Raw genomic sequence first — 14,481 nt, forward strand, 5'->3', positions numbered from 1 at the left:
TGACTGTAGGACAGGGCTTTGATGGGGGTGAATAAACCAAGTTTATATATATGGCAATATATATTAAGGCAAATTTTATCTTTGGTAATGCTTTCTCAAGTTTTTGTTTTTTGGACATAAATAAGTAATAAATCAGTAACCCTTCTTTCGCTGATTATAACACATGTCTAAGTATCTTTCTTAAACTCCAAAAAATCTAATTTATATTAAAATATAAATAAATTAGTTCATGCACAAGAATTGACAGGTATAAAAATAGGAAAAAAGAATGGACATATAATATTCATTGATTTTATTGCAATGAAAAAAAGATGATTGATTGTATAAATATGATGGGCTTATAAACTACACAGAAAGTAAAAACCTTGAGTTTAAAATAGATTCAGTGATAACTTTACAAGATTGAATGGTATGTTTAGGTCCAACTAAAAATATTCCAGAATAAAGTTAAAAATCTTTAACCCCACATTCAAAATCCTACAAAAATGGGCCTAATATGTCTGGTCTTGCTCATGTCAGTGACATTGAAAAGGTACAGCTGACTATCTGGAGTATTCACTCCTTTATTTAAATACAACCCCAGATTTCAATCTAGCTTCTAGCCACTGCTTTCACAAAACCTTCCCAATGTCTAATGAGTTAGAAGGTGTCTCCTATTCTTTGAAATTCTGTATCAATTTTTATCTTGCCTCTGAAATAAGAACCATATATAAGCCTTTTAAATTTAAGTATTTGTCTATGCTTTGTTTCTTGGAAACTAGAAAATTAGAGAGTATGTCTTAAAATTTTATTTATGCATTGATCATACAAATATATATTAAGGAGCCACCATTTATTAGGTAGGAAATAAAATTTTAAATGCAGTATTCCATTTCCTTTGCCTCAAAGTCCAGCTCACCTATTCCCAATGCATATAGTATAATATTTTACAAACACTGAATATTTTTGATTAATTGATTTGATAAATATCAATGATAAATAAATAATATGTAGATAAATTATCCTGTTTAATTTCTCCAATGGTTTTAGATAGGATTGCAGTAAATATGCTTATTCTTACAAAACTCAAATAATTCTAATACATAACAACATTTTAATGTCTGTAAGTAATTTTACCATTTATTTATCTCTGTCAATTTTTCTGTCTTTAGTGAATTAAATTATAACGGTTTTTATGGACAAGTTTCTAAAAGTTGGACTTAAAAATACATTTTGTATTGTCCATGCTGAAATTATCTTAGAAAAGGAGATCAATACAAAAACTATGATAATGTGTCAGTTTACAACTATTTGAAAATAGTTGACAGTTTTTAATATTTCTCCCTGTAGAAAATATTCATTATATTTTTCCTTAATGTACTATATTTGAAAAATGACTGTACATTGAGATTTAGATTAAAACTTATGATAACTCTGTCATTATGGGCAAATCACTTGGTTCCCTCTCCTGTAAGAGGGACGTTTGGACTCAATGGTTTATAAAGTGAGTCCCAAAATTGTAAAACTGATTTTATTACATTAACACAATTCCAGGATGAGAACTGAATACCAGCCTACATTCATAGTAGGAGAACTGTTGATTGATTGACTTGGACTTTTTGTTTGTCTAGGGAAAAAAACTAATCACGTAATATATTTAGACTTCAAAGTTACAGCTTCATTGAGGTCATTCTTATCCATGAGTAACTGTCATTTAACAAATTTTTTTTATTATACCAAAACTGCCTTCAGAGGAATGCTGACAAATCTCAGACTTAAGATTATAAAATTACATATTGTAGATGAGATTACTTATCTACAGAATTTCTTAGGGCAGACTTTCTCAGAATATTATCTCTGGCCCCCTTATTAGAACAAATAAATCTGGAATAAGACATTTGGTGAGTCTAATTTGAGTTTGAGAAGCATGGATTCAGAAGAAAGTTTTGCCTGTTAATGGAAGAAAGGGTGATTTACCATATTAATCTCATCAAAATCCAACACAGGTAAAATAAAAATAATTTAATCAATTGTATTACTATATCTGCAACTTGTTTTCTGTAATTGACTGGCACCTAGAAAAGGGAAATCACAAGAGGATACTGTTGACAGGGGAGAGCTCAATGGGTAGTTGACAAGGGATTCTAGTTTATTTTGCAATTGTACACCTGTAGTGGAGATGGAATCATGAAGTTTTCATAGCTTAATATATTAACCTTCACGTTCACCCAATTTTTACCCAATTACTTTTCCCTCTGGTAACTTGACTATCACAAAATACACTGTTAGACTTTTGCAGAGATAAATGAGTTAACACTGCACATGAATGCTCTGGTTTTCCTAGTAACGATGTATCTCCTAGTCAGTTAGTAAGTTATCTCTCTGATTTAGAATCACTTGTGAGTTCGGTTATCATAAATTAGTCACCAAAAAATTATATGAGAATTCTTCCAAACTGGAGGATTTGAACTGGGACATATTGGCAATTCCCTGAACTCAGGCTTTGTTCTTGCCTTATAATTTGAATTCCTGACTAAATAAATATACCTGTTTTAGTGTCACATATCCCTTCATATCAAGAACAAGTCGATGTCTCCAATTATTATAGAAGAACTTCCCTACAGTCTCTCTTACGCTTGCCCTCAGTAAGGATAAAAATACAATTGTCAGCACTGTTATTCTACTCTGCAAAAACATGTTATGATTTCCATATAAATGCAGAGCTGGAAATGAGCACACCTTGTCTTAGTCAGTAAAGTTTGCAAGAAACACAAACATTCTGGAAAATAACTGTATGCTGCCAGGTTCACTTCTGTATTCTAATTGCTGGATTTACAACAACTACTGGACTGTGGATTCTGGATTTTATTTTATGTTGCTTTTAAAAACGTGATTTTAGGTCACTATTTTGTATGTTAGTAGTAGATTTGCTTTTAATTTCAGATAAGTACAACCCTCGGTACTTCTTGAGCAATGTTCCCTTACCTTTAGCTTACAAGCCCTTTCCGAAACCTCATTCTCAAATGAAAGTATCTTCAGACTAAACCAATATGCTTTATCAAAGAATTCCATGAAAGCACCATGTCCGTTTATCTTTTGGTAAGAGCTGACAGCCTAAATTACAAATATTTTATAGTCTTTATTGGTTCATCATTCGTTGTTGATGCATCTCATCTCCGAAAAGGCACATTCTTATATGGTATATATTGCTTGACTATTCAGGGAAAGGCACATCATATATGTGGCTGAAGAAACATCCATGCTTAATACTAGGAAATGCATTAAGAAATGTAATGAAAATGTTTGGGATTTCACCAAACTCATCAAGTGGAGTATGTTCTGCAGAGGTTTTCTATTGTGTATCAAGCTTATTATTAATGATGAAATGTTTATTGTAATACTAAGGATGAAAACTTGAATCTCTTGACACCCTTTGCATAGAAATAGTTCAGCACTTTCTGTATGCAAACAGACTAAGTATCTATGAAATATCGAAAGCAATTTGCAGGACTACAGTTACCTCAGTTTTCAACTTTCTGACTCAACTGCTGGATTCTCCCAGTCATTAAAGACCCAAGAGTATAGAGAATTGGAGAAGCACCGCCATCATGCCCACAAGCCCTGCTCTAATGCAGTCAGTACCACATCTCTCTAGTTGTCGTTCTATGTGACAGCCAGCTTATGAGGCCAGGGCTAATTCCAGGGCTTGGTTTCCTTAGATCATCTTTCTTTAGCAAGGTATAGAGCTACTTGTATGACAACAAACTGGAGATCTTAAGATCTAAGATTAAGTCACTTAAGCTAGGATCCATTGTGTCTGCACCATCTGCTCTCCTAGTCATATTTATGCACATCACAGATTTTAAGGTAAGTCCAGCACTGAATGTCAGAGACAGACAGTTCTACTTTGGACAATTACTTCACTGAAGCTTTTTGATGGAGAAAAATCCATATCTCTATACCATTGTCTACTTCAAGATTTTAACAAAGGAAAAAGAGATTTGTATTTATGTATAAAATAAATTTCCTGAGGTAGAATTGACTAAAGAGGGTATTATTAATAGGATAGGAATAAAAGATAATAGTAAGAAAGTGATGATGATAAAAGACAGAAAGAAAGAGAAATCATAGAACACTGCAGAGGCTAACATTTATCCACAAAGTTACCAAGTGAAAGTTTTTTCTTTTTTTCTTTTCTTTTGAGACAGTCTTGCTCTGTCGCCCAGGCTGGAGTGCAGTGGCGCGATCTCGGCTCACTACAACCTCTGCCTCCTGGATTCAAGCAATTCTCTTGCCTCAGCCTCCGAGTAGCTGAGACTATAGGCAGCCACCACGCCCAGCTAATTTTTGTATTTTTAATAGAGATGGGGTTTCCCCATGTTGGCCAGGATGGTCTTGATCCCTTGACCTCCTGATCCACCTGCCTCAGCCTCCCAAAGTGTTGGGATTACAGGCGTGAGCCATCGCACTCGGCTGAAAGTTTTTTTTTTTTTTTTTTTTTTTTTATGTACAATGAGGCTGGGATAGATGACAATTAGCCATTTGAACACAGTAGAAATTAGTATGAAATGTGCTAATTCTAAGGGATATTTGTAAGAGATGTGTGCATTACTTGAAGAGTACCTGCATCAATTCTTAACACCTCTAAATATCATTTTTGAAAAATAAAAAATTTAACCCATTTTGATTGTTTTGATCCTTGGTTGAATAATGCCAATCAAAATGTGTTTAACTCAGTTAAAGGTGACAATCACTGTCATGGCAACATAAGTAATCATCCTATTAATAGTAATTATGATTCACTCATCATATAATTCAATTATTTTTTAATCCAGCAGCCTCTGAAACAATCTCTTTTCCAAAATTTCTGATCATTCTATACTTAGGGAAAACATAATTATATTTATTTTCTATAGTTAAATATTACCTAGTCACAAATGAACACACGTTCACACAGAATTCAAAAGAATGCCTTCTTGGCATTCTTGGCCTGATTACTTCTAATTGACCTTATGTAGCTCCTACACAAGGCCTGTCTCCTATTAAAAAAAAAAAAAAAAAAAATGAGGCTGCCCTATTTTGGATAAGTACAGAACATAAAACTTGATTTTAAACTATAAAAAGATACATTGATTTTGTCCCAATTTAAATCTAATATATCACAAAGATAGAATGGTGCTAGACAAATAAGATCAAAAAAAATAAAACTTACTTTGTCCACAATTTTATCAAAATTCAAGAATGTATAAATTATCAAATCTAGGCTAGAGCAAAAATGCCTCATGCACTCTAAGTGAATATAGATTGAAAGCTTTCTATTTCTTCTGAGTGCATTAAAAAATATAACTTTAGTGTATTTTCAAGAACTCTTGTATACATTTGAAGAAAGATCCTTGGCTTGCCAGTAATTTACATAAAACTATACTAACAATCTTACCTTCCTTATTACAAGTGTCTCATAAATCCATACGAATTTGATATGTATACCTCTCTTCCAATAGGGGAAACAAGTAACATTATGTTAATCTAGATTTTAAGAATACAATATCTCAGACAAAAGAGGAAAATCAGAATTTATATAGTGCTTTCTCTGTACTATATATTGTTCTAAGTGCTTGACTTACATTTAATTACAAGGGTGTTCTTTTTTTTTTTTTAATTTTGCATATTAATAAGGCAAAACTAGACCGGATGGAACCAAGATTCAAAGCCTGACTGGAGAGTTGGCACTCTTAACATCTAGGCTATATTGCCTCTCATAGGAATAGACTGCTTTGATGAAACTAATCATACCATAAACAATTGTTGAACTCCATGTGCCATAATTTAACAAGAGGCATTGTTAACATGAGTTTCTAAGGGTGTGTGCTAAAAAGTCTAGAAACCATGACAACTGCATAGTCAAAGAAATGGGAACATGCAGAATTATAAAGGAAGAACCCCAGGGAGAAATTATTTAACGCTTTTGCAAATTTGAAGGAAAGAATAGTAGAAGAAAGATTAGATTTACTCAAGGTGAGATATTACTACAATAAATATTTTCATTTTCTTGCTGTAAATCCTCAAATTTCCATCTTGACTATAAATGGCAAAAAGTGCAAGTTATACGTACAAAACCGTAAAGTCTCATATCCCACATATTATTTCATGGTATTCAAATTTAGTTTATACTTTCTTTTTTTTTTTTTTTTTTTTTTTTTTTTTTTGAGACAGAGTCTCGCTCTGTCGCCCAGGCTGGAGTGCAGTGGCCGGATCTCAGCTCACTGCAAGCTCCGCCTCCCGGGTTTACGCCATTCTCCTGCCTCAGCCTCCCGAGTAGCTGGGACTGCAGGCGCCCGCCACCTCGCCCGGCTAGTTTTTTGTATTTTTTAGTAGAGACGGGGTTTCACGGGGTTAGCCAGGATGGTCTCGATCTCCTGACCTCGTGATCCGCCCGTCTCGGCCTCCCAAAGTGCTGGGATTACAGGCTTGAGCCACCGCGCCCGGCCTTTAGTTTATACTTTCTAACAAGATAAAATCTATCCTGCATTGTGCAAAATATAAATATTTCTGGCTTTTAGGTCATTCTACAATCTTTCCTCTGGGGTTAAAATTGTTGGGTTTTGTTAGTTAACCTCTAATTGAGTTATATGCTAAGATCCCAGGGTTTATTTTTAATTGAAACATCTATTAGAGCCATGGTGGAATAAGAAGGAAAAACAAAACAAAACAAAACAAAAAAACAAATTGATGAGTATCTTCAAAGAATTAAATTTGAATCAGAGTAAATGTTGAATGGCAAGATTGAATTTTAAAGGTTTACAATGCTTGTTTATCAAAGCTAATAGAAGAAGAAAGATGAGACTGAAGTGAACAAGGAGACCTGACTGGAAAACTAATGCAAAGTTGAAACTCTCAGGGCCCTTCTGACAAGTGGATTTCACACAATCGAAAATTCAAGGTGTTTTACGTTTTTGTTCGGATTTTCATTCTATTATCTTCTTATATAATGCTTCTCATCTTAATACTTTTTGTCTACTGTTGGGAAATACTTTTTTGGTAACATAAGTGAGAAAACATGCTATATTTGCATTTCTAGAAGAGTTCATTGAATGCCTCACAGAATAAAATGATAAACTCAAAATGCAGGAAATTGACATGGTTTACTTTGAATATATTAGTAATTGCTTTACTAAATTATACACTGTTGTTGAAGATTTATATTTATTATTCATTTGTAGATGCCAAATGTCATATCTATAAAGGAACATAAAAAAAATCCCTAACATGTACTTTAAATGATGCATGCTGGTCATTAAACTGAATTTATATACTAAATAGACCATCTGTCGTGAGCAGAGACAAGTTTTCTAAGTTTTCCTTTGTTTAGTTTATAGGAAAGACTTTTATTTTACTAATTGAATATAAAGCTGAAATGCAAATTATCAACCTTTCAGTAAGACAATATTGTTGGATGTTTCAAATTAGTAAAAGGGAAAGTAAGCAAACAGAAAAACCTTAGTAGCAATTTAATAGTTTATCTTGGTAATGACCTAATTAGCATTTTACAGAAATTTATCCTTTAAATTAGGCATTAGATTTTGTGCGTGAGAGACTTGAGGAGTGTGTTCTATTCAATAACTTAAATAAAATTCACGCTCAATGACTCTTCTTGAATTCCAAGGAGATGTCCTGTAGAGAAGGTACCTATCTGCAAATTATCATCTCATTAGGTCTTTCACTTTCACTTCACCTTCCAAAGGTGTTATCTCTATGGCACATTTTTGTTAAAATAAAATGATTTTTTTCTTTAACAAAGACTACTGAGAGAGCTTAATCAATAACTGAGTACAAATTAATCTCTTCCAGAACTCTAGTCGCTTGGAGAAGAGTGCTTTCTCATTGTTTTGGAGAAGGGTCATTTATTGTCCCTTCCTCCCTTCCTCTCTTTCTCTCTTTCATAAAATAAGAAAGGCCCATTTTTTAAAACTCCAAACAGAGAAGCATATAAAGTAATCGACAAACTCATATCTCTCCAATCCCCTCAATCCCAAGTAGCTAAGAGTTCTATTCCCCAGAGACTGCCATTGTTAATACTTTCTTGAGTATTCTTCTTGAAGCTTTTATACATATCTATCCATGTAGATGTCTACATTTTCACACAGCACAAAACCATGCCTTTCCTTCTGCATCTTAATTTTTCCCCATATCAGTAATAGAGTTCTACCTCAATTTTCTAACACCAAATAAAATTCCACTTTAAAAGCAATCCTTTCTTAGAAGGACTAGCACTCAGATATATCCAAATATTGGAATACACACAGAGATATATTTTAACAATTTTGTCTTTATACAATTATTTTATTTAGGTTCTGAGAAGTTAATATAAATATAGATTATATAATTTATACATTGTATATATGTGATATAAAATTCAACAGTTATACATACAATGAAAAATAGGTTTCTTCCCTATTCCTGTTCTCTAGCCACAAAAGTTCCATATTCTGAGCAACCAGTTATTACAGGCATATTTGTATTTCTGTTTATTTACTTTCTATCCAAACGATAGTATATTATATACACTATGCTGCATCTTTTCCCCTTAATATATCTTATGGATCATTTCACATCAATATATATGATTCATCTGATTTGTTCCAACAACTCAGGGAATTCTACTGTATAGATATAAACAAAATTTATTGAAAAAGTCCCCTGTCAATGGATATTGAAATAGTTTTTAAGCTTTCACTATTTCAGATAAACACAACACTAGATATTCTTATATATACATTATTTCACAGGTGTGAATTCCTGAAGTATAAAGTCCTAGAAATGTAATTGCTGAATTGAATGGCAGGGACATTTTTAATTTTGAAAAGTATTACTTACTTGCCCTCTATATAAGTTGTAGCAATTTAAGCTTTTCCAGTGTGTTCTATATCCTTGCCAAAACAGTAAATTAGAAAACATTTTAGTCTTTGCTAACCTGAACTAAAGTGCTATTTCTCTCCATATTTATTGTCATTTGTTTTTAATTGCACGTAAAGTTGGCAACTTCTGACACATTTAAGATCTATTTGTAAAGTTCCAGATGTTTTTGCTCTAAATTCAACAGTACCTCCACTTAGGATGCATTTATTTACATTTATGAGTATCGATTTGGATTTTACCTGCATAAAGTCCAGTTGAGTATCATCATGGTCTCCTATTGAGGTATATTGAAGTAGAAGTCCTGACTTCTTTTTCGTTTGTATCTGCTTGGTATGACTTTGACACCTGGATATTATTGTGATTTTAATGTTAAATACAGATACATATGTCTTTTACATGAATTCATAAATATATATAACTTTATATACATGTAACTATCCATATATAACTTTACATGAATTCATAAATGACATTGTGTCATGCAAAATGTCTTTGAAAGAGGAGTCTTTATCTTTTTTCTTTTTAATTGAATCTCCTGTCACCTATCTTTTCCTCATAATAAATTTCATCTACAACACTTTCTCTACCCTTAAGTCACCTGTATGAACAACCTATACGTATAATGTATTTTCTTCCATATTACCCAAATGCATTAATTCCCTCCCCACCACACCTCTGTTTCATATGTATATTAAAAAACATATGTGTATGTGTATGTAGGTGTTTCATTTTTGATCATTGTTTTGCAAATGGAATCATGCTATACTCCCATTTTTTATCTTTTAATTTACCACAAAATAGTTCATGAACTTGAGTCAATGGACATATCTATGAATTAATTTTTTAAATACTGTTAATAATATTCCATTGTGGAGCTAAGCCATCTTTAACTCAACTCTATCCCTTTCTTTTATTATTATTATTATTATTATACTTCAAGTTCTAGGGTACATGTGCATAACGTGCAGGTTTGTTACATATGTTAACTTGTGCCATGTTGGTGTGCTGCACCCATCAACTCATCGGCACCCATCAACTCGTCATTTACATCAGGTATAACTCCCAGTGCAATCCCTCCCCCCTTCCCCCTCCCCATGATAGGCCCCAGTGTGTGATGTTCCCCTTCCCGAGTCCAAGTGATCCCATTGTTCAGTCCGCACCACTGAGTGAGAACATGCGGCGTTTGGTTTTCTGTTCTTGCGATAGTTTGCTGAGAATGATGGTTTCCAGCTGCATCCATGTCCCTACAAAGGACACAAACTCATCCTTTTTTATGGCTGCATAGTATTCCATGGGGTATATGTGCCACATTTTCTTAATCCAGTCTGTCACTCATGGACATTTGGGTTGATTCCAAGTCTTTGCTATTGTGAATAGTGCCGCAATAAACATACGTGTGCATGTGTCTTTATAGCAGCATGATTTATAATCCTTTGGGTATATACCCAGTAATGGGATGGCTGGGTCATATGGTACTTCTAGTTCTAGATCCTTGAGGAATCGCCATACTGTTTTCCATAATGGTTGAACTAGTTTACAATCCCACCAACAGTGTAAAAGTGTTCCTATTTCTCCACATCCTCTACAGCACCTGTTGTTTCCTGACTTTTTAATGACTGTCATTCTAACTGGTGTGAGATGGTATCTCATTGTGGTTTTGATTTGCATTTCTCTGATGGCCAGTGATGATGAGCATTTTTTCATGTGTCTATTGGCTGTATTAATGTCTTCTTTTGAGAAATGTCTATTAATATCCCTTGCTCACTTTTTGATGGGGTTGTTTGTTTTTTTCTTGTAAATTTGTTTGAGTTCTTTGTAGGTTCTGGATATTAGCCCTTTGTCAGACGAGTAGATTGCAAAAATTTTCTCCCATTCTGTAGGTTGCCTACTGACTCTGATGGTAGTTTCTTTTGCTGTGCAGAAGCTCTTTAGTTTAATTAGATCCCATTTGTCAATTTTGGCTTTTGTTGCCATTGCTTTTGGTGTTTTAGACATGAAGTCCTTGCCCATGCCTATGTCCTGAATGGTATTACCTAGGTTTTCTTCTAGGGTTTTTATGGTATTAGGTCTAACATTTAAGTCTCTAATCCATCTTGAATTAATTTTCATATAAGGAGCAAGGAAAGGATCCAGTTTCAGCTTTCTACTTATGGCTAGCCAATTTTCCCAGCACCATTTATTAAATAGGGAATCCTTTCCCCATTTCTTGTTTCTCTCAGGTTTGTCAAAGATCAGATGGCTGTAGATGTGTGGTATTATTTCTGAGGACTCTGTTCTGTTCCATTGGTCTATATCTCTGTTTTGGTACCAGTACCATGCTGTTTTGGTTACTGTAGCCTTGTAGTACAGTTTGAAGTCAGGTACATGCCTGACTTGATGCCTCCAGCTTTGTTGTTTTGACTTAGGATTGTTTTGGCAATGCAGGCTCCTTTTTGGTTCCATATGAAGTTTAAAGCAGTTTTTTCCAATTCTGTGAAGAAACTCATTGGTAGCTTGATGGGGATGGCATTGAATCTATAAATTACCTTGGGCAGTATGGTCATTTTCACAATATTGATTCTTCCTATCCATGAGCATGGTATGTTCTTCCATTTGTTTGTGTCCTCTTTGATTTCACTGAGCAGTGGTTTGTAGTTCTCCTTGAAGAGGTCCTTTACATCCCTTGTAAGTTGGATTCCTAGGTATTTTATTCTCTTTGAAGCAATTGTGAATGGAAATTCCTTCATGATTTGGCTCTCTGTTTGTCTGTTACTGGTGTATAAGAATGCTTGTGATTTTTGCACATTAATTTTGTATCCTGAGACTTGCTGAAGTTGCTTATCAGCGTAAGGAGATTTTGGGCTGAGACAATGGGGTTTTCTAAATATACAATCATGTCATCTCCAAACGGGGACAATTTGACTTCTTCTTTTCCTAACTGAATACCCTTTATTTCTTTCTCTTCCCTGATTGCCCTAGCCAGAACTTCCAACACTATATTGAATAAGAGTGGTGAGAGAGGGCATCCCTGTCTTGTGCCAGTTTTCAAAGGGAATTTTTCCAGTTTTTGCCCATTCAGTATGATATTGGCTGTGGGTTTGTCATAAATAACTCTTATGATTTTGAGATACATTCCATCAATACCGAATTTATTGAGAGTTTTTAGGATGAAGGGCTGTTGAATTTTGTCAAAGGCCTTTTCTGCATCTATTGAGATCATCATGTGGTTTTTGTCTTTGGTTCTGTTTATATGCGGGATTACGTTTATTGATTTGTGTATGTTGAACCAGCCTTGCATCCCAGGGATGAAACCCACTTGATCATAGTGGATAAGCTTTTTGATGTGCTGCTGGATCCGGTTTGCCAGTATTTTATTGAGGATTTTTGCATCGATGTTCATCAGGGATATTGGTCTAAAATTCTCTTTTTTTGTTGTGTCTCTGCCAGGCTTTGGTATCAGGATGATGTTGGCCTCATAAAATGAGTTAGGGAGGATTCCCTCTTTTTCTACTGATTGGAATAGTTTCAGAAGGAATGGTACCAGCTCCTCCTTGTACCTCTGGTAGAATTCAGCTGTGAATCCATCTGGTCCTGGACTTTTTTTGCTTGGTAGGCTATTAATTATTGCCTCAATTTCAGAGCCTGCTATTGGTCTATTCAGGGATTCAGCTTCTTCCTGGTTTAGTCTTGGGAGTGTGTAAGTGTCCAGGAAATTATCCTTTTCTTCTAGATTTTCTAGTTTATTTGCATAGAGGTGTTTATAGTATTCTCTGATGGTAGTTTGTATTTCTGTGGGGTCCCTGGTGATATCTCCTTTATCATTTTTTATTGTGTCTATTTGATTCTTCTCTCTTTTCTTCTTTATTAGTCTTGCTAGCATTCTATCAATTTTGTTGATCTTTTCAAAAAACCAACTCCTGGATTCATTGATTTTTTGGAGGGATTTTTGTGTCTCCATCTCCTTCAGTTCTGCTCTGATCTTAGTTATTTCTTGCCTTCTGCTAGCTTTCGAATGTGTTTGCTCTTGCTTCTCTAGTTCTTTTAATTGTGATGTTAGAGTGTCAATTTTAGATCTTTCCAGCTTTCTCTTGTGGGCATTTAGTGCTATAAATTTCCCTCTATACATTGCTTTAAATGTGTCCCAGAGATTCTGGTATGTTGTATCTTTGTTCTCATTGGTTTCAAAGAACATCTTTATTTCTGCCTTCATTTCATTATGTACCCAGTAGTCATTCAGGAGCAGGTTATTCAGTTTCCATGTAGTTGAGTGGTTTTGATTGAGTTTCTTAGTCCTGAGTTCTAGTTTGATTGCACTGTGGTCTGAGAGAGAGTTTGTTATAATTTCTGTTCTTGTACGTTTGCTGAGGAGTGCTTTACTTCCAATTATGTGGTCAATTTTGGAATAAGTGTGATGTGGTGCTGAGAAGAATGTATATTCTGTTGATTTGGGGTGGAGAGTTCTGTAGATGTCTATTAGGTCTGCTTGCTGCAGAGATGAGTTCAATTCCTGGATATCCTTGTTAACTTTCTGTCTCGTTGATCTGTCTAATGTTGACAGTGGGGTGTTGAAGTCTCCCATTATTATTTTATAGGAGTCTAAGTCGGTTTGTAAGTCTCTAAGGATTTGTTTTATGAATCTGAGTGCTCCTGTATTGGGTGCATATATATTTAGGATAGTTAGCTCTTCCTGTTGAATTGATCCCTTTGCCATTATGTAATGGCCTTCTTTGTCTCTTTTGATCTTTGATGGTTTAAAGTCTGTTTTATCAGAGACTAGGATTGCAACCCCTGCTTTTTTTGTTCTCCATTTGCTCCGTAGATCTTCCTCCATCCCTTTATTTTGAGCCTATGTATGTGTCTGCATGTGAGATGGGTCTCCTGAATACAGCAAACTGATGAGATTGACTCTTTATCCAGTTTGTCAGTCTGTGTCTTTTAATTGGAGCATTTAGTCCATTTACATTTAAGGTTAATATTGTTATGTGTGAACTTGATCCTGCCATTATGATATTAACTGGTTATTTTGCTCGTTAATTGATGCAGTTTCTTCCTAGCCTCGATAGTCTTTACATTTTGGCATGTTTTTGCAATGGCTGGTACCGGTTGTTCCTTTCCATGTTTAGTGCTTCCTTCAAGGTCTCTTGTAAGGCAGGCCTGGTGGTGACAAAATCTCTAAGCATTTGCTTATCTGTAAAGGATTTTATTTCTCCTTCATTTATGAAACTTAGTTTGGCTGGATATGAAATTCTGGGTTTAAAATTCTTTTCTTTAAGAATGTTGAATATTGGCCCCCACTCTCTTCTGGCTTGTAGAGTTTCTGCCGAGAGATCTGCTGTTAGTCTGATGGGCTCCCCTTTGTGGGTAACCTGACCTTTCTCTCTGGCTGCCCTTAAGATTTTTTCCTTCATTACAACTTGGTGAATCTGGCAGTTATGTGCCTTGGAGTTGCTCTTCTCGATGAGTATCTTTGTGGCATTCTCTGTATTTCCTGAATTTGAATGTTGGCCTGCCCTACTAGGTTGGGGAAGTTCTCCTGGATGATATCCTGAAGAGTGTTTTCCAACTTGGTTCCATTTTCCCCCTCACTTTCACGCACCCTAATCAGAT

At 34.7% G+C, this 14,481-nt stretch overlaps 1 protein-coding gene across 15 annotated transcripts in view; it reads right to left on the minus strand.

Annotated features, from left to right (window-relative positions):
• The window catches only part of LOC105479621 (coiled-coil serine rich protein 1), a 1,449,255-nt gene that overhangs the window by 338,739 nt on the left and 1,096,035 nt on the right, over positions 1-14,481 (minus strand). The gene's annotated exons all lie outside the window — the stretch shown is intronic.

The sequence above is a fragment of the Macaca nemestrina genome, chromosome 3 (assembly GCF_043159975.1).
Source record: "Macaca nemestrina isolate mMacNem1 chromosome 3, mMacNem.hap1, whole genome shotgun sequence".
Classification (NCBI taxonomy): domain Eukaryota; kingdom Metazoa; phylum Chordata; class Mammalia; order Primates; family Cercopithecidae; genus Macaca; species Macaca nemestrina.